Consider the following 22,531-nt stretch of genomic DNA (forward strand, 5'->3'; position numbering starts at 1 on the left):
AGAGATAAGCAGAGAGATATGCAGAGGCCCAGCAGAGAGATAAGCAGAGGCCCAGCAGAGAGATAAGCAGAGAGATAAGCAGAGGCCCAGCAGAGAGATAAGCAGAGAGATAAGCGGAGGTCCAGCAGAGAGATAAGCAGAGGTCCAGCAGGGAGATAAGCAGAGGCCCAGCAGAGAGATAAGCAGAGAGATAAGCAGAGGCCCATCAGAGAGATAAGCAGAGAGATAAGCAGTGGCCAGTCAGAGAGATACACCGAGAGATAAGCAGAGAGATAAGCAGTGGCCAGTCAGAGAGATAAGCAGAGGCCCTTCAGAGAGATAAGCAGTGGCCAGTCAGAGAGATAAGCAGAGAGATAAGCAGAGGCCCGTCAGAGAGATAATCAGAGAGATAAGCAGTGGCCAGTCAGAGAGATAAGCAGAGGCCCTTCAGAGAGATAAGCAGTGGCCAGTCAGAGAGATAAGCAGAGAGATAAGCAGAGGCCCGTCAGAGAGATAAGCAGAGAGATAAGCAGAGAGATAAGCACAAGCCCTTCAGAGAGATAAGCAGAGGCCCAGCAGAAAAAAATGCTGATCTACGCTGGTTGTAGGGGAGAAACTGAGCATTGATTCTCAGAGCCACAAATGAGAAATCTATTGACTCTACGGCAGGATGGGACAGGGGGAGAGCAGGGAGGTCACACTACCTCTGGTGTCACACATATTCACTTGACACAAAACGCAATAATAATTTAAAAGCGTTTTAATGAACACAACCTAGGTTTGGCTGACAGTGGATAGGGCTGGGGATGAGGCTGGGGCTGGAGATGAGGCTGGGGCTGGGGATGAGTCTAGGGCTGGAGATTAGACTGGGGCTGGAGATGAGACTGGGGCTGGAGTTGAGGCTGGGGCTGAGGATGGGGATGAGGCTGGGGCTGGGGATGGGGGTGAGGCTGGGGCTGGAGTTGAGGCTGGGGCTGGGGATGAACCTGGGGCTGGGGATGAGGCTGGGGCTGGATTTGAGTCTGGGCTGGAGATGAGGCTGGGGATGGGGATGAGCCTGGGGCTGGGGATGAGGCTAGGGCTGGGGCTGGGGATGGGGATGGGGATGGGCTGGGGCTGGGGATGGAGATGGGCTGGGGCTCAGGATGAGGCTGGGGATGGGGATGAGGCTGGGGCTGGGGCTGGGGATGAGGCTGGGGCTGGGGCTGGGGCTGGGCCTGGGGATGGGGATGAGGCTGGGGCTAGGGCTGGGGTTGGGGATGGGGATGAGGCTGGGGACGGGGATGGGGCTGGATATGAGCCTGGGGCTGGAGTTGAGGCTGGAGATGAGGCTGGGGCTGGGGCTGGGGATGAGGCTGAGGCTGGATTTGAGTCTGGGCTGGAGATGAGGCTGGGGATGGGGATGAGCCTGGGGCTGGGGATGAGGCTAGGGCTGGGGCTGGGGATGGGGATGGGCTGGGGCTGGGGATGGAGATGGGCTGGGGCTCAGGATGAGGCTGGGGATGGGGATGAGACTGGGGCTGGGGCTGGGGAAGAGGCTGGGGCTGGGGCTGGGGCTGGGCCTGGGGATGAGGCTGGGGCTAGGGCTGGGGTTGAGGATGGGGATGAGGCTGGGGACGGGGATGGGGCTGGATATGAGCCTGGGGCTGGAGTTGAGGCTGGAGATGAGGCTGGGTCTAGGGCTGGAGATGGAGATGGAGATGGGGCTGGATATGAGTCTGGGGCTGGAGATGAGGCTGGAGATGAGGCTGGGGCTGGGGCAGGGGCTGGGGCTGGATATGAGGCTGGGGCTGGAGATGAGACTGGAGATGAGGCTGGGGATGAGGCTGGGGATGAGGCTGGGGCTGGGGATGAGGCTGGGGATGGAGATGGGGATGGGGCTGGGGATAAGGCTGGGCCTGGGGCTGGAGATGGGGATGGGGCTGGATATGAGACTGGGGCTGGATATGAGGCTGGGGCTGGAGATGAGACCGGGACTGGAGATGGGACTGGGACTGGGACTGGGACTGGAGGTGGGACTGGGACTGGGACTGGAGATGGGACTGGGACTGGAGATGGGACTGGAGATGAGACTGCGACTGGAGATGGGACTGGGACTGGAGATGAGACTGGGGATGAGGCTGGGGATGAGGCTGGGGCTGGAGATGAGGCTGGAGATGAGGCTGGAGATGAGGCTGGGGATGAGGCTGCGGGCTGGAGATGGGACTGGGACTGGAGATGAGACTGGGACTGGAGATGAGACTGGGACTGGAGATGGGACTGAGACTGGAGATGGGACTGGGACTGGAGATGGGACTGGGACTGGGACTGGAGATGGGACTGGGACTGGAGATGAGACTGGGACTGGAGATGAGACTGGGACTGGAGATGGGACTGGGACTGGAGATGGGACTGGGACTGGAGATGAGACTGGGACTGGAGATGAGACCGGGACCATTGTGCCAGCCACATTATTGGACTCCCTCCAACTGAACATGTCATATTAATACAAGTGCCTTGATCAGCATTCATTTATGCTCTTCCTGTGAACCATAGATAAGGACTAGAGTTGAAACCAAACCATTGCCTATGAATGATTCCACCTGTCCTTCATTGAGACGTTTTAACTCCCTCAGCTACCTGGGGAGGGAGGGAGGGTGCTGCAGGGTTTGGGGCGGGGTGGGGGGGGGTAATTTCTCCTTTACCCCCCTCCAACATCACACTCGCTTTCATTGAGGCATTTTACGTCCCTTACTGAGATGGGTTGGAGGGAGGGTGCGGCAGAGTTTGGGAGGTGGGTGGGTGGGGCGGGTGGGGGGGACGGGATTCCTTTCTCCCTTTTTCTCATTACCCCCCTCCAACATCACACACACACACACAGAGAGAGACTAATCTGCAGGTTGTGATATGCTAATCTATCCTGTCCTGTCTGATGTCTTTGAGACGAGCAGAGCTGGAGCGAGGAGCCCCACCCAGGGACCAGGAGAGAGAGGAAGTCATTAAAGCATGCCCAGAGGGGGGCTGCCTGGGCTGGGGTGGGATGGGAGCACTTTGGGGGGGTGGGTTGAGGTGGTGTGGGTATCTGGTGGCTGTCCCATTCTTTCTGATCCTCTCTCTCGTCATCCCACTGTCTCTCTCTTTCTCCCTCTCTCTCTCTCACTCTCTTCCTCCCTCTGTCTCTCTCTTCATCCCACTGTCTCTCTCTTCCTCCCTTTCTCTCTGTCTCTCTCTTCCTCCCTCTTCCTCCCTCCCTCTGTCTCTCTCTTCCTCCCTCCCTCCCTCCCTCCCTCCCTCCCTCCCTCCCTCCCTCCCTCCCTCTCTTCCTCCCTCTGTCCCTGCCTCCCTCTGTGTCTTCTGCCCTCCCTCTGCCTCTCCCTCCCTCTGTATCTCTATACCTCCCTCCCTCCCTCCCTCTCTCTTCCTCCCTCCCTCCCTCCCTCCCTCCCTCCCTCCCTCCCTCCCTCCCTCCCTCTGTGTCTTCCTCCCTCCCTCTCTCTCCCTCCCTCTGTATCTCTCTACCTCCCTCCCTCCCTCCCTCTCTCTTCCTCCCTCCCTCCCTCCCTCCCTCTGTGTCTTCCTCCCTCCCTCCGTCTCTCCCTCCCTCTGTATCTCTCTACCTCCCTCCCTCCGTCTCTTCCTCCCTCCCACTCTCTATTCCACCCCCCTTTGCTCCCGCTCTCTATTCTTCCCTCTCTCTTCCTCCCTCTCTCTCTCTCTTCCTCCCGCTCTCTATTCTTCCCTCTCTCTCTTCCTCCCTCTCTCTCTATCTCTTCCTCCCACTCTCTCTCTGGCTCCCCCTGGGGTGGTCCTGCTAACTCTCTGACAGGCTAACAATCAGAAAAAGAGTGTGCGTGTGCGTGTGTGTATGCGTGTGTGTGTGTGTGCGTGTGTGTATATGTGTGAAGGATTAGTTGACAGTTGCCAATCTGCTCAGATCCTGTTTGCCTGTCATAATGTGTTTGTCACCTAAGCCGTTCGTTGAAGTGTACGGCACCTGTCATCAGTGTGTGTGTGTGTTTGTGTGTCCATTTCTGAATTGATGTAACAGGGAACAGTTTACACAAAGATTATTGGACCGAATATGTCTTTGTCCTGAACACTATGTCACAATGCTGAGGACTGACATACTTTTGGCATCAATGACATCCACTTCGCTGTCTCTCACACACACACACACACACACACACACACACACACACACACACACACAGACACAGACACAGACACAGACACACACACACACACACACACACACACACACACACACACACACACACACACACACACACACAATCCCTTGTCCATCTGTTGTACTGTTTTTATATAATACCCCTGGACAAGCTGTGTGTGCGTGTGTGTGTGTGTGTGTGTGTGTGTGTGTGTGTGTGTGTGTGTGTTTGAATGTGCAGTTTATACTCAACAAGCTCTCACAGTCTTAACTGCAGAATCCGACTTTTGTCCATTAAAAGGTTACGTTTAGGCATTCATTCTGATAGGTTAAGATAAGGGTTAAGATGAGGGTTAAGATAAGGGTTAAGATAAGGGCTAAGGTAATGGTTTGTGATAGGGTTAAAACAAGAAGTAGGATTAAACACGTAATTCTCAGGTTTTGCCTATCCAATATCCCCATTGATAGTGCCATTAAACTGCATTATACTACCATTGGTAGTACCATTAAACTGCAATATACTACCATTAGTGGTACCATTGTACTACATTATACTACCATTGGTAGTACCATTTTACTATGTTATACTACCATTATACAACCATTGGTAGTACCAGCGTACTATGTTAAAATACAATTGGTAGTACCATTAAACAATGTTAAACTATCATTGGCAGTACCACGTTATATTACCATTGGTAGTACCATTTCACTATTATACATCCATTGGTAGTGCCATTATACTGCGTTATACTACCATTATTAGTACCACTATACTAGGTTGTACTACCATTGATAGTACCATTAGTAGTACCATTATACTGTGTTATACTACCATTATTAGTACCACTATACTAGGTTATACTACCATTGGTAGTACCATTAGTAGTACCATTATACTGCGTTATACTACCATTAGTACTACCAATATACTACACTAAAATTAGTAGTACCATTATACTGCGTTATACTTCCATTAGTAGTACCAATATACTATGTCATACTACCATTAGTAGTACCACTAAACTACATTATACTACCATTGGTAGTACCAATGTACTATGTTATACTACCATTAGTAGTACCATTATACTGTGTTATACTATCATTAGTTGTACCAATATACTATACTAAAATTAGTAGTACCATTATACTGTGTTATACTTCCATTAGTAGTACCAATATACTATACTACCATTAGTAGTACCATTATACTATGTCATACTACCATTAGTAGTACCATTAAACTACGTTATACTACCATTGGTAGTACCACTATACTATGTTATACTACCATTAGTTGTACCATTATACTGCGTTATACTACCATTAGTAGTACCATTATACTGTGTATACTACCATTAGTGGTACCAATATACTATACTACCATTAGTAGTACCATTATACTATGATATATTACCATTAGTAGTACCAATATACTATACGACCATTAGTAGTACCATTATACTATGATATACTACCATTAGTAGTACCATTAGTAGTACCATGATACTGCGTTATACTACCATTAGTAGTACCAATATACTATACTACCATTAGTAGTACCATTATACTATGATATACTACCATTAGTAGTACCATTATACTATACTACCATTAGTAGTACCATTAAACTGCGGTATACTACCATTAGTAGTACCATTATACTATGTTATACTACCATTAGTAGTACCATTATACTATGTTATACTACCATTAGTAGTACCTTTATACTACATTATACTACTATTTGTAGTACCACTACACTATGTTATACTACCATTAGTAGTACCATTATACTGCGTTATACTACCATTAGTAGTACCATTATACTATGTTATACTACCATTAGTAGTACCTTAATACTACATTATACTACCATTTTACAATGTTATACTACCATCAGTAGTACCATTATACTGCGTTATACTACCATTAGTAGCACCATTATACTGCGTTATACTACCATTAGTAGTACCATTATACTGTGTTATACTACCATTAGTAGTACCATTATACTATGTTGTACTACCATTGTTTGCCATCTTTCTTAGTTTCAACTTGACAAAAAAATACATAAATAAATAAATATACTTCCTGCACTTAAATATATATATATATATATAGAGAGAGAGAGAGAGAGAGGAAGAAAAAGAGAGAGAGAAAGAGATAGGCAGAAAGAGAGAGATGGAGAGAGAGAGGCAGAAAGAGAGAGAGAGAGAGAAACAGAGAGAGGCAGAAAGAGAGAGAGAGGGAGAGAGAGAGAGAGAGAGAGAGGCAGACATAGACAGAAAGAGAGACATAGACAGAAAGAGAGAGAGAGAGGAGAAAGAGACAGACAGAAAGAGAGAGAGAGAGGGGGAGAGAGAGACATAGACAGAAAGAGAGAGAGAGAGAGAGAGAGAGAGAGAGAGAGAGAGAGAGAGAGAGAGGGGGGGGGGGAGAGAAAGGCATTGAGAAACAGACAATAGAATCTCTCTCTGCATGGCTGCATGGAGACAGTTAACTACTAAACCTCCCTATATGTCTCCCATCAGAAGACCATGAGCTGTTAAATAGTAAGGAATATAACACACAGACACACACTGTTTAATAGCAGGAAATATAACCTCTTCATTTGTCACAGGCCATAATCACATTGTTACTCACCTTTAATGGTCAGGTGTAAAACCATAGTGTGAAATCACATTGATGTCTGTCAGACCGGTGTGTGTGTGTGTGTGTGTGTGTGTGTGTGTGTGTGTGTGTGTGTGTGTGTGTGTGTGTGTGTGTGTGTGTGTGTGTGTGTGTGTGTGTGTGTGTGTGTGTGTGTGTGTGTGTGTGTGTGTATGTGTGTGTGTGTGTGAGCACTTGTGTGTGTGTGTGTGTGTGTGTGTGTGTGCGTTTTCCATGCAGGGAGTTAGACAAGTCTCTAAGAAAATCCTCATTAGAGCTATAACAGTCCAAGTGCAAAGGTCCAGACAGCCTGTACAGATGTAGCATCTTAATTTGATCACTCTTTTGTTGCTGAGAAGATTCCTGCACAACCGGAAATGCAAACGTGCAGTGTATTCAGGGTTTTAAAAAGGCTTCTAAAGTTTGTAATTTTCACTTAACATTTCAGATTTGCTAAAAAATGTATCAACCCCTACTAAAATTACCATTAATTATAATCCACATAATAATGAACAAATCCTGGTGCGGCAGGATTTTCAAATTAAGATCTTAGATCTGTAGCTAACATGAAGACGGAAACAGAAATGTGTAATGTCTGAGGAGAAGGCAGGGAGAGTGAATTTTAAAACACTCAACACAGGCCCATCGTTTTAACAAACCCCACACAGGCCCATCATTTTAACATACCCAACACCTACACATCATATTAACTCACCCCACATACACCCACAGGCACGTGCACAGATAGCGTTCTGCCAAAGTGCTGTTTTCGCTGGTGTAACATTAGTCATTTTGTACTGTTGTCCATTTTATTTTGAAGTTATCAGCAGTCAAACAAAATCTGGTTTTCACGTTCATAGCCTGCTATTACGTGGGTAACATTTTAAAATGTATTTACAACAAACAGAAATATGGATGCAACATGTAAAGTGTTGGTCCCATGTTTCATGGGTTGAAGATCCCAGAAATGTTCAATACTCACATTGTCTTTACAATAGCATCATGTCATCAAGGCAAAAGGGGTGGCTACTTTGAAGAATCTAAAATATATTTTGATTTGTTTAACACTTTTTTGGTTACCACATGGTTCCATATATGTCATTTAACAGTTTTGTTGTCTTCACAATGTAGAAAATTGTCCAAAAAATAAAGAAAAACCCTGGAATGAGTAGCTGTTGTAAAACGTTTGACTGGGACTCTATATATGTATTGAAAAAGTGTTTTTCCCCAAAAGTAGTGCACTGGGCCTCTGCTACTCCTGCGTAAGCAGATGGACAGAAACGTCTTCAGAGTAGGTTCGTCATCCATATAAAATACTGGTCTTTGCCAGAACAACAGGCTACCTGGAGAGATATGATTGATCATGTTTATATTTCAGATAGGACTAGTTTGGCTGGCTACTGACTGTATGTTTATTAAAGGTAAACAACTATAACATCGCACTGCCTTCAATATCCCGGGAGGAAGAAGTAGAAATATTACGACAAATTTATTAGGATGTTTGTGAGGAAGTGGCTACCCGGCTGGCAACGAGCGACCTCCACTATAAGTAGGTCATATGATTCTGCTCTTCTCTGGACTCCGAGAGAAGTGACATTATTTTTCCCTTACTTGATATTTGGCTGCTAACATGCTCCAAATGCAGGTGTAGAATGCGGTTTATTTCTGTAGCCTATCTTGTGCTTCGATAAGGCATCATCAGCCTATGGCTAGTAATGCAATGCTGCATTGGTCAAGCAATTATTGCATTGGGTGTTTTCGGATGTGCACGAGTGTTCGGATGTGCACGAGTGTTCGGATGTGCACGAGTGTTCGCATGTGCACGAGTGTTAGGATGCGCATGAGTGTTCGGATGTGCACGAGTGTTCGGATATGTGCACGAGTGTTTGGATGTGCACGAGTGTTTGGATGTGCACGAGTGTTCGGAAATGTGCACGAGTGTTCGGATATGTGCACGAGTGTTCAGATGTGCACGAGTGTTCGGATACGGGCACGAGTGTTCGGATGTGCACGAGTGTTCGGATGGGCACGAGTGTTCGGATATGTGCACGAGTGCTCGGATATGTGCACGAGTGTTCGGATACGGGCACGAGTGTTCGTATATGTGCACGAGTGCATCAGTTCTGTAAGTCTACCACTCCATTTTCTTTGAGGGTCGGAGGTCAAAAAGTTTTGAAAACCACATTAAGGATACATGCTAGCGGCAACACATGGAGTTGGGTTGGATGTAGTCATGGTAGACGACAGTGTTTCTTCTATTTGGACTGGAATCGTGTTTAATAAATTATTTATTCCAGCTCAAAATATCTTTCCTAAATATTTTCCTTAATCAGATGATGCTGATCTCCCCAATTAGCAATTAGTCTGTGACCGCCATGGTGGGGGGATTTTTTTGTTGTTGCCATGGTTCCCCTTTTTTGTTGTTTGAGCACATCAAATCAAGCAATACAATTGCAGTGGTCACATGCGCCGAATACTACGAGAGTCGACCTTACCGTGAAATGCTTATTTACGAGCCCATTCCCCACTTGGCCCCCAAAAGGTCTGTGCCCTGCCCTACCCATAACTCTTAACTGTATTTGTTGTAAATATACATAAGCAATCAACTAAGAAGGAAGGTAAACAACTCGTAAACAACCCTGTAATCAACCCCGTTTTTAGACGAGAGAGAGGAGGGAGTGGGAAGAGCTCTAGTCTTCTGAGAGATGATAGAGAGGAACAGAGAGGTCTAGTCTGTCCTCTCAGTACTCCTCTCTCAGCCCTGCGGCGTGGGGTCACCTCAGAGACAGGAGACTGAATTACCCACAATCCCTGGCCGCTCGCCGGGATCACACGGACAAGGGGAGAGGGTGAGAGGAGTGACTGTGCGTGTGTGCGTGTGTGTGTGTGTGTGTCAGAGAGGACGAAAGGAGTTAATGAAGGGGAGAGACAGTGCAGGTCCCTGGGGCCCGCCTGGCAAGCTCACACCGCTCCACACTGCCACCACACACACACACACACACACACTCACACACACTCACTCACTCACTCACTCACTCACTCACTCACACACACACACACACAGACTCACTCATTAGGAACAAGGATTTAGCCAAGAGCGAACACATTGTTTGGACTAAAGAAAAATGTATTTGATTTGCACTCTCTCTCTCAAATCAAATCAAATCGTATTTGTCACGTGCCGAATACAGCAGGTGAGGACTTTACCCTGAAATGCTTACGAGCCCTTCCCAACGATGCAGAGTTAAACAATTATCATACAAACAAAATAATATAAGAATGGCTCTATATACAGGGAGTACCAGTACCAGATCAATGTGGAGCTATATACAGGGAGTACCAGATCAATGTGGAGCTATATACAGGGAGTACCAGTACCAGATCAATGTGGAGCTATATACAGGGAGTACCAGTACCAGATCAATGTGGAGCTATATACAGGGAGTACCAGTACCAGATCAATGTGGAGCTATATACAGGGAGTACCAGATCAATGTGGAGCTATATACAGGGAGTACCAGTACCAGATAAATGTGGAGCTATATACAGGGAGTACCAGATCAATGTGGAGCTATATACAGGAAGTACCAGTACCAGATCAATGTGGAGCTATATACAGGGAGTACCAGATCAATGTGGAGCTATATACAGGGAGTACCAGATCAATGTGGAGCTATATACAGGGAGTACCAGTACCAGATCAATGTGGAGCTATATACAGGGAGTACCAGATCAATGTGGAGCTATATACAGGAAGTACCAGTACCAGATCAATGTGGAGCTATATACAGGGAGTACCCGATCAATGTGGAGCTATATACAGGGAGTACCAGATCAATGTGGAGCTATATACAGGGAGTACCAGATCAATGTGGAGCTATATACAGGGAGTACCAGTACCAGATCAATGTGGAGCTATATACAGGGAGTACCAGATCAATGTGGAGCTATATACAGGAAGTACCAGTACCAGATCAATGTGGAGCTATATACAGGGAGTACCAGATCAATGTGGAGCTATATACAGGGAGTACCAGATCAATGTGGAGCTATATACAGGGAGTACCAGTACCAGATCAATGTGGAGCTATATACAGGGAGTACCAGATCAATGTGGAGCTATATACAGGAAGTACCAGTACCAGATCAATGTGGAGCTATATACAGGGAGTACCAGATCAATGTGGAGCTATATACAGGAAGTACCAGTACCAGATCAATGTGGAGCTATATACAGGGAGTACCAGATCAATGTGGAGCTATATACAGGGAGTACCAGATCAATGTGGAGCTATATACAGGGAGTACCAGATCAATGTGGAGCTATATACAGGGAGTACCAGATCAATGTGGAGCTATATACAGGAAGTACCAGTACCAGACCAATGTGGAGCTATATACAGGGAGTACCAGATCAATGTGGAGCTATATACAGGGAGTACCAGATCAATGTGGAGCTATATACAGGAAGTACCAGTACCAGTTTAAAGTGGAGTTATATACAGGGAGTACCAGATCAATGTGGAGCTATATACAGGGAGTACCAGATCAATGTGGAGCTATATACAGGGAGTACCAGATCAATGTGGAGCTATATACAGGAAGTACCAGTACCAGTTTAAAGTGGAGTTATATACAGGGAGTACCAGATCAATGTGGAGCTATATACAGGGAGTACCAGATCAATGTGGAGCTATATACAGGGAGTACCAGTACCAGATCAATGTGGAGCTATATACAGGGAATACCAGTACCAGATCAATGTGGAGCTATATACAGGAAGTACCAGATCAATGTGGAGCTATATACAGGGAGTACCAGATCAATGTGGAGCTATATACAGGGAGTACCAGATCAATGTGGAGCTATATACAGGGAGTACCAGATCAATGTGGAGCTATATACAGGGAGTACCAGATCAATGTGGAGCTATATACAGGGAGTACCAGATCAATGTGGAGCTATATACAGGGAGTACCAGATCAATGTGGAGCTATATACAGGGGGTACCAGTACCAGATCAATGTGGAGCTATATACAGGGAGTACCAGATCAATGTGGAGCTATATACTGGGGGTACCAGTACCAGATCAATGTGGAGCTATATACAGGGAGTACCAGTACCAGATCAATGTGGAGCTATATACAGGGAGTACCAGATCAATGTGGAGCTATATACAGGGAGTACCAGATCAATGTGGAGCTATATACAGGGGGTACCAGTACCAGATCAATGTGGAGCTATATACAGGGAGTACCAGATCAATGTGGAGCTATATACTGGGGGTACCAGTACCAGATCAATGTGGAGCTATATACAGGGAGTACCAGTACCAGATCAATGTGGAGCTATATACAGGGAGTACCAGATCAATGTCCCAGTCTGTACTAGCAAAACAGTCTTGTAGCCTAGTGTCTGCTTCATCCAATCACTTGCCTATTGAGCACATCACTGGTATTTCCTGTTTGAGCTTTTGTTTGTAAACAGGAGGCAGGAGAATGGAGGCATGGTCAGATTTGCCAAAGGGAGAACGAGGGAGGGCATTGAATGCGTTTCTGTGGGTAGAGTGAAAGTGGAATTGTATTATCACCCCTAGTAGTGCAGGAGACATGTTGGTAGAAGTGAGGTAGGACAGTTTTAAGTCTCCCTTCATTAAAGTCCCCCCCATAGACAGTTATGGATAACAACTCTCTTGGTAGATTAAAGGGTCTACAGTTTACAGTCTAGAGACTTCCTTCTCATCTTCTTTTGACTTCTCTGAAGCTGCTGTCCAACCCAGCTGCTGCATAGAGAATCCACCGAGTGGTATGTGCATAGCGTCATCACCCAGCCATAGAATATTGCACCTTTTCAAGTCTCTCTCATATATTTAACTAGGCGAGACAATTAAGAACAAATTCTTATTTACAATGACGGCCTACCCCCTTCCCGGCCAAACCCTCTCCTAACCTGAACGACGCCCTGTGGGACTCCCGATCACGGCCAGCTGTGACAGAGACTGGGAACAAACAAGGGTCTGTAGTGACGCCTCCAGGACTGCAATGCGGTGCCTTAGACCACTGCGCCACTCGGGAGTCCTCCTGAAATAACAGACCCTCGAACATCTCATCCATCTTATTCTCGAATGACTGGACATTACAATGGAGGGGAATGATACATCTGATGAAAGTCACTATATAGTAAAGTTGGGTTAGAACACATTGATTGGAATAAAGAAATAACATTTATTTGATTTGCGCTCTCTCTCTCTCTCTTTCGTCTGTCTCTTTGTCTCTCTTTGTCTCTCTCTCTCTCTCTGTCTCTCTCTCTCGCCCTCTTTTGTCTCTCTTTTTGTCTCTCTCTTTGTCTCTCTCCCTGTCTCTCTCAATTTCAATTCAATTCAATTCAATTCAAGGGCTTTATTGGCATGGGAAACATGTGTTAACATTGCCAAAGCAAGTGAGGTAGATAATATATGAATTGAATATATAAAGTGAAATAAACAATAAAAATTAACAGTAAACATAACACATACAGAAGTTTCAAAACAATAAAGACATTACAAATGTCATATTATATGTACACAGTGTTGTAACAATGTACAAATGGTTAACGAACACAAGCGAAAATAAATAAGCATAAATATGGGTTGTATTTACAATGGTGTTTGTTCTTCACTGGTTGCCCTTTTCTTGTGGCAACAGGTCACAAATCTTGCTGCTGTGATGGCACACTGTGGAATTTCACCCAGTAGATATGGGAGTTTATCAAAATTGGATTGGTTTTCTAATTCTTTGTGGATCTGTGTAATCTGAGGGAAATATGTCTCTCTAATATGGTCATACATTGGTAGGAGGTTAGGAAGTGCAGCTCAGTTTCCACCTCATTTTGTGGGCAGTGAGCACATAGCCTGTCTTCTCTTGAGAGCCATGTCTGCCTACGGCGGCCTTTCTCAATAGCAAGGCTATACTCACTGAGTCTGTACATAGTCAAAGCTTTCCTTAATTTTGGGTCAGTCACAGTGGTCAGGTATTCTGCCACTGTACTCTGTGTTTAGAGCCAAATATCATTCAAATGTGCAAAACAAAGACTTTGCCTTTGTTTTGGTTTGCTTGTTTGTCAATAAGGCTGTGCAGTGTGTATACGTGGTCTGTCGTACGCTATTTTGGTAAGAAGCTAATTTGACATTTGCTCAGTGCATTGTTTTCACTGAGGAAATATACGAGTCTGCTGTTGATCATACTGCAGAGAATTTTACCCAAGATTGCTGCTTACGGATATCCCATGGTAGTTATTGGGGTCAAATTTGTCTTCACTTTTGTGGATTAGGGTGATCAGACCTTGTTTCCAAATACTAGGGAAGATGCCAGAGGATAATGTTAAAGAGTTTAAGAATAGCCAATTTGAACTTGTGGTTTTGTATATTTTAACATTTTTGTATACCATCAACACCACAGGGCTTTTTGGGTTGGAGGGTTTGTATTTTGTCCTGTAGTTTATTCAAGGTAATTGGAGAATCCAGTGGGTTCTGGTAGTCTGTAATAGTATTTGATCATGGATGTGTTTTTGCTGTTTGTTCTTTGTTATATAGCCAAAAATATTAGTTAATTTCCCAGAATTCAATAGTTTTCAATAAAAATGAGCTGTTTCCTGTCATGCTGTTCCTTCTTCTTCTGTTCCTTCTTTTTCCATAGTGTATTTCTGCATTGTTTTAGTGCTTCGCAGGAATAAGCTAAGGTTTTCTGGTTCTCTGTGTTTTTTGGTTGGATTGGTTACTCAATTTCTTTCTTAGGTTGTTGCCTTCTTCATTAAACCATTTCTCATCGTTGTTAGTTGCCTTAGGCTTTCTATTGGAATTTTTATTTGATATGTCAAATATATTGTTCAGGCTTCCTACTGCTAATTTTACACCTTCACTATTGCAGGAAAAAAAATTGTCCTGGAAGTTGTCTAGGAGGGATTGGATTTGTTGTTGGCCAATTGTTTTATGGTAGGTTTCGACATTACCCTCCTTCCATCTATAGCATTTCTTATTAAAATAGTATGTCGTTTGTTTGATTATTGCTCTGTTCTAGTATACTGTGATTTTGCTGTGCTCTGATAGGGGTGTCAGTGGGCTGACTGTGAACGCTCTGAGAGACTCTGGGTGGAGGTCAGTGGGCTGACTGTGAACGCTCTGAGAGACTCTGGGTTGAGGTCAGTGGGCTGATTGTGAACGCTCTGAGAGACTCTGGGTTGAGGTCAGTGGGCTGACTGTGAACGCTCTGAGAGACTCTGGGTTGAGGTCAGTGGGCTGACTGTGAACGCTCTGAGAGACTCTGGGTGGAGGTCAGTGGGCTGACTGTGAACGCTCTGAGAGACTCTGGGTGGAGGTCAGTGGGCTGACTGTGAACGCTCTGAGAGACTCTGGGTTGAGGTCAGTGGGCTGATTGTGAACGCTCTGAGAGACTCTGGGTTGAGGTCAGTGGGCTGACTGTGAACGCTCTGAGAGACTCTGGGTGGAGGTCAGTGGGCTGACTGTGAACGCTCTGAGAGACTCTGGGTTGAGGTCAGTGGGCTGACTGTGAACGCTCTGAGAGACTCTGGGTGGAGGTCAGTGGGCTGACTGTGAACGCTCTGAGAGACTCTGGGTTGAGGTCAGTGGGCTGATTGTGAACGCTCTGAGAGACTCTGGGTTGAGGTCAGTGGGCTGACTGTGAACGCTCTGAGAGACTCTGGGTGGAGGTCAGTGGGCTGACTGTGAACGCTCTGAGAGACTCTGGGTTGAGGTCAGTGGGCTGACTGTGAACGCTCTGAGAGACTCTGGGTGGAGGTCAGTGGGCTGACTGTGAACGCTCTGAGAGACTCTGGGTTGAGGTCAGTGGGCTGACTGTGAACGCTCTGATAGACTCTGGGTTGAGGTCAGTGGGCTGACTGTGAACGCTCTGAGAGACTCTGGGTGGAGGTCAGTGGGCTGACTGTGAACGCTCTGAGAGACTCTGGGTGGAGGTCAGTGGGCTGACTGTGAACGCTCTGAGAGACTCTGGGTTGAGGTCAGTGGGCTGACTGTGAACGCTCTGAGAGACTCTGGGTTGAGGTCAGTGGGCTGACTGGGAACGCTCTGAGAGACTCTGGGTGGAGGTCAGTGGGCTGACTGTGAACGCTCTGAGAGACTCTGGGTTGAGGTCAGTGGGCTGACTGTGAACGCTCTGAGAGACTCTGGGTTGAGGTCAGTGGGCTGACTGGGAACGCTCTGAGAGACTCTGGGTTGAGGTCAGTGGGCTGACTGTGAACGCTCTGAGAGACTCTGGGTGGAGGTCAGTGATAAAGTAATCTACAGTACTACTGCCAAGAGATGAGCTATACTGTAGGTGTACCTACCATAGGAGTCCCCTCGAAGCCTACCATTGACTATGTACATACCCAGCGTGCGATGGAGATGCAGGAGTTGTGACCCGTTTTTGTTGGTTATGTTGTCGTAGTTGTGTCTAGGGGGGCATATGGGGGAGGGAATGCTGTCACCTCCAGGTAGGTGTTTGTCCCCCTGTGTGCTCAGGGTGTTGGGTTCTTGTCCAGTTCTGGCATTTAGGTTGCCACAGACATGTCCCTGGGCCTGGAAATGGTTGAGCTCCCCCTCTAGGATGGAGAAGCTGTCTTCATTAAAGTATGGTGTTTCTAGTGGGGGGGACATAGGTAGCACACAAGAGGCAATTTTTTCTGTTGAGATAATTTTCTTATTAATGTCTAGCCACATGTAAAATGTTCTTGTTTTGATTAATTTAATAGAGTGAGTTAGGTCTACTCTATATCAAATTAGCAAACCCCCTGAGTCCCTTCCCCTTTTCACACCTGGTAGTGTGGTAGATGGGACCAGCTCTCTGTAACCTAGAGAGCAACCAGTGGGTCTGTCTCCTCTATACCATGTTTCTTGTAGGATGACAATTTCTGTATTTCCAGGCTCCTGCTCTTTTTAAAAAATATATATTTTACCTTTATTTAACCAGGCAAGTCAGTTAAGAACAAATTCTTATTTTCAATGATGGCCTAGGAACAGTGGGTTAACTGCCTGTTCAGGGGCAGAACAACAGATTTGTACCTTGTCAGCTTGGGGGTTTGAACTTGCAACCTTCCGGTTATTAGTCCAACACTCTAACCACTAGGCAGATGACGTCAGGCCTTGGATATTCCAGAATGAGATAGTGAAGGCTTTGTGTTCCATAAAGTGTCCAATGTTGTTGGTCGTGTGGTTTGGCCTCAGGCCAGTACATGGTACATTCCATTGCCTTGGGCTACTGTAAGAGTGGATGTTGGGTCAGTTGGCCATGTTGAGGCGCTCTTTGCGGGAGTGGGGGGTATGGGGTGGGCAGGAGGGGCATAGGTCTAATTTGAAGGGGCCTGTGTGGGCATGGTTGGTTTGGGGTGTTATTGATTGGTTGGGGGGGGGGGGGGGCTGGTGCCACAGTTCTGGGAGGGTGTATCGCTGGTCTGAATGGGATGTTCATTGATCTGTTTCTCCTGTGTGAGGTGTTGGGGATGCGGTTGAGGGTGACGTCCTTCATGGTCCTGGCGAAGGTGGGCCCTGCTGCCTTGTACAGGTGGACCTGGTCATAAAGACTGTTCAAGTCCAGGGTGGAGTATGGGAGGTGAGACGGGCCTTCACGGCCTAGTATGGGAGGTGAGACGGGCCTTCACGGGCCTGGTATGGGAGGTGAAACGGGCCTTCACGGGCCTGGTATGGGAGGTGAAACGGGCCTTCACGGGCCTGGTATGAGAGGTGAAACGGGCCTTCCCGGGCCTGGTATGGTGAGGTGAAACGGGCCTTCACGGGCCTGGTATGGGAGGTGAAACGGGCCTTCACGGGCCTGGTATGGGAGGTGAAAGGGGCCAGTAAATCACATGGACAGTGTTCCCACCCATCCAGGACATCTACTTGAAACGGCTCCTATGGAAGTCCCACAGCGTCATCAAGGACCCCACACAGTCAGGAGCTGTCCACTCCCTGACCGCCGGGCAGACCTGAGACAGCCACGAGCTGTCCACTCCCTCACCGTCGGGCAGACCTGAGACAGCCAGGAGCTGTCCACTCTCTGACCGTCGGGCAGACCTGAGACAGCCACGAGCTGTCCACTCCCTGACCGTCGGGCAGACCTGAGACAGCCACGAGCTGTCCACTCCCTGACTGCCGGGCAGACCTGAGACAGCCACGAGCTGTCCACTCCCTCACCGTCGGGCAGACCTGAGACAGCCAGGAGCTGTCCACTCCCTGACCGTCGGGCAGACCTGAGACAGCCACGAGCTGTCCACTCCCTGACCGTCAGGCAGTATCGAAGCATCTGAGACCTGAGACAGCCAGAGGCCGTTTCTAACTACTCTCTCTCTCTCTCAAGCGATTAGACTTCTGACACTTGAACTGGACTGACCACGCGCACACACACACACACACACACATACACACACGCACACACACACACACACACACACACACACATACACATACACACACACACACACACACACCATCACCACCGCCGCTAACAAACTCTTATTTACTATTGCTAATTCGGCACAAAGTAAACATTGCCACGATCCCCCTTTCCCCCCCCCCCAAAAAAAAACACGTTGAAATATTGAACTATAAATTGTACCTTCCTGTATTATTATACTTCCCTATATATTATACAATGTTTATTGTATTCTACTGAGCCATTTACTTTGTGTTGGTACTCTTGTATTTCATTATTACTGCTCTCATTTGTTATTGTGGAGAAGGAAGCTGTAGTCAGCCACCTGTGTATACCAAATTCATCCTGCACATGGACGAATAGGACGAATAAAAACGTTATTTCTTTTTCTCTCTCTCACTCTCTTCTTTTCCCCCTCTCTCTCTCTCTCTCTATCTCCCCCTCTCTATCTCCCCCCTCTCTCTCTCTCTCTATCTCCCCCCTCTCTATCTCCCCCCTCTCTCTATCTCCCCCCTCTCTCTCTCTCTCTCTCTATTTCACTCTTCTTTTCCCTCTCTCGCTCTCTCTCTCTCTCTCTCTCTTCTTTTTCCCTCTATCTCCCCCCTCTCTCTCTCTATCTCTCTCTTATTTTCCCTCTCTCGCTCTCTCTCTCTATCTCTCTCTCTCTCTCTCTCTCTCTCTCTCTCCCCTCTCTCTCTCCTTTTCCCTCTCTCTCTCTCTCTCTCTCTCTCTCTCGCTCTCTTCTTTTCCCTCTCTCTCGCTCTCTTCTTTTCCCTCTCTCTCTCTCTCTCTCTCTCTCTCTCTCTCTCTCTCTCTCTCTCCTTTTCCCTCTCTCTCTCTTATTTTTCCTCTCTCTCTCTTCTTTCCCTCTATCTCTCTCTCCCTCCTTTTCCCTCTCTCTTTCTTATTTTCTCTCTCTCTCTCTTCTTTTCCCTCTCTCTCTCTCTTATTTTCCCTCTCTCTCTCTTATTTTCCCTCTCTCTCTTCTTTCCCTCTCTCTCTCTCTCTTCTTTTCCCTCTCTCTCTCTTCTTTTCCCTCTCTCTCTCTCTCTTCTTTTCCCCCTCTCTCTCTCTTCTTTTCCCTCTCTCTCTCTCTCTCTCTTCAAAATAATGTGTGTCTGTGTGTGTGTGTGTGTGTGTGTGTGTCGTCTCCATCCTATATACTGTGGGTCAACATTTATTCAGCACAATATGTACTAGATGTACTAGATGTACAATATATACTAGATGTACTAGATGTACTAGATGTACAAGATATACCAGATGTACTAGATATACTAGATGTACTAGAAGTACAATATATACTAGATATACTAGATGTACTATATGTACTAGATGTACTAGAAGTACAAGATATACTAGATGTACTAGATGTGCTAGATGTACTAGATGTACTAGAAGTACAAGATATGCTAGATGTACTAGATGTACTAGATATACTAGAAGTACTAGATGTACTAGAAGTACAAGATACACTAGATGTATAAGATACACTAGATGTATTAGATGTACTAGATTTACAAGATATACTAGATATACTAAATGTACTAGAAGTACAAGATACTACTAGATGTACTAGATGTACAAGATATACTAGATGTACTAGAAGTACAAGATACTACTAGATGTACTAGATGTACTAGAAGTACTAGATATACTAGATGTACTAGATATACAATATATACTAGATGTACTAGAAGTACAAGATACTACTAGATGTACTAGATGTACTAGATATACTAGAAGTACTAGAAGTACAAGATACTACTAGATGTACTAGATGTACTAGATATACTAGAAGTACTAGATGTACAAGATACTACTAGATGTACTAGATGTACGAGATATACTAGAAGTACAAGATATACTAGATGTACTAGAAGTACAAGATGTACTAGATGTACTAGAAGTACAAGATACTACTAGATGTACTAGAAGTACAAGATACTACTAGATGTACTAGATGTACTAGATATACTAGAAGTACTAGAAGTACAAGATACTACTAGATGTACTAGATGTACGAGATATACTAGATGTACTAGATGTACTAGACGTACAAGATATTACTAGATATGCTAGATGTACTAGATATACTAGAAGTACAAGATACTACTAGATGTACTAGATGTACTAGAAGTACAAGATACTACTAGATGTACTAGATGTACTAGATATACTAGAAGTACTAGATGTACTAGAAGTACAAGATACTACTAGATATACTAGAAGTACTAGAAGTACAAGATACTACTAGATGTACTAGATGTACGAGATGTACTAGAAGTACAAGATATACTAGATGTACTAGAAGTACAAGATGTACTAGATGTACTAGATATACTAGAAGTACAAGATACTACTAGATGTACTAGAAGTACAAGATACTACTAGATGTACTAGATATACTAGAAGTACTAGATGTACTGGATGTACTAGAAGTACAAGATACTAGTAGATATACTAGAAGTACTAGATGTACTAGATGTACTAGAAGTACAAGATTCTACTAGATATACTAGATGTACTAGATGTACTAGAAGTACAAGATATACTAGATGTACTAGATACTACTAGATGTACTCGATATACTAGAAGTACAAGATTCTACTAGATGTACTAGATGTACTAGATGTACTAGATGTACTAGAAGTACAATATATACTAGATGTACTAGATGTACTAGATACTACTAGATGTACTAGATGTTATTTGCTATTACGGCCAGGGCAGTGCTGTGATTAAATAAATGTTGTATCATTGGTCCAAAGTCATCCATCACTGATTAAAGGGGCGCTTCTCTAAGTATTAATCTCACACTGAGTCCATTACAATTCCCTAAAGGACACACACACACACACACACACACCACTCTGTAGGCTATGAAGTAATTACTGTATTACTATCGCCTCTAATGTAATGTTATTGTTTTATGTGTGATGATAATGTGCTTTGTACTAAAGCACTTAAAACTGCCGGGCCGTCCTCCTCACTTACTACGATGAGGAACCATTAGTAAAGTGAGTCAGGTAAGGCGGAGACAGGTAAGGCGGAGTCAGGTAAGGCGGAGTCAGGTAAGGCGGAGTCAGGTAAGGCGGAGTCAGGTATGGCGGAGTCAGGCAAGGTGGAGTCAGGCAAGGCGGAGTCAGGCAAGGCGGAGCCAGGTAAGGCGGAGACAGGTAAGGCGGAGTCAGGCAAGGCGGAGTCAGGCAAGGCGGAGTCAGGTAAGGCGGAGTCAGGTAAGGCGGAGTCAGGTAAGGCGGAGTCAGGCAAGGCGGAGTCAGGCAAGGCGGAGTCAGGCAAGGCGGAGCCAGGTAAGGCGGAGACAGGTAAGGCGGAGTCAGGTAAGGCGGAGTCACGTAAGGCGGAGCCAGGTAAGGCGGAGACAGGTAAGGCGGAGTCAGGTAAGGCGGAGTCACGTAAGGCGGAGCCAGGTAAGGCGGAGTCAGGTAAGGCGGAGACAGGTAAGGCGGAGTCAGGTAAGGCAGAGCCAGGTAAGGCGGAGTCAGGTAAGGCGGAGTTAGTAAAGTGGAGACAGGTAAGGCGGAGTCAGGTAAGGCAGAGCCAGGTAAGGTGGAATGTAATGTTATTGTTTTATGTGTGATGATAATGTGCTTTGTACTAAAGCACTTAAAACTGCCGGGCCGTCCTCCTCACTTACTACGATGAGGAACCATTAGTAAAGTGAGTCAGGTAAGGCGGAGACAGGTAAGGCGGAGTCAGGTAAGGCGGAGTCAGGTAAGGCGGAGTCAGGTAAGGCGGAGTCAGGCAAGGCGGAGTCAGGCAAGGCGGAGTCAGGCAAGGCGGAGCCAGGTAAGGCGGAGACAGGTAAGGCGGAGTCAGGCAAGGCGGAGTCAGGCAAGGCGGAGTCAGGTAAGGCGGAGTCAGGTAAGGCGGAGTCAGGTAAGGCGGAGTCAGGCAAGGCGGAGTCAGGCAAGGCGGAGTCAGGCAAGGCGGAGCCAGGTAAGGCGGAGACAGGTAAGGCGGAGTCAGGTAAGGCGGAGTCACGTAAGGCGGAGCCAGGTAAGGCGGAGTCAGGTAAGGCGGAGACAGGTAAGGCGGAGTCAGGTAAGGCAGAGCCAGGTAAGGCGGAGTCAGGTAAGGCAGAGTTAGTAAAGTGGAGACAGGTAAGGCGGAGTCAGGTAAGGCAGAGCCAGGTAAGGTGGAGTCAGGTAAGGCGGAGTCAGTAAAGTGGAGACAGGTAAGGCGGAGTCAGGTAAGGCAGAGCCAGGTAAGGCGGAGTCAGGTAAGGCGGAGTCAGTAAAGTGGAGACAGGTAAGGCGAAGTCAGGTAAGGCAGAGCCAGGTAAGGTGGAGTCAGGTAAGGCGG

Source organism: Oncorhynchus mykiss, chromosome 16, assembly GCF_057628025.1.
Source record: "Oncorhynchus mykiss isolate SJ-2025 chromosome 16, ASM5762802v1, whole genome shotgun sequence".
Classification (NCBI taxonomy): domain Eukaryota; kingdom Metazoa; phylum Chordata; class Actinopteri; order Salmoniformes; family Salmonidae; genus Oncorhynchus; species Oncorhynchus mykiss.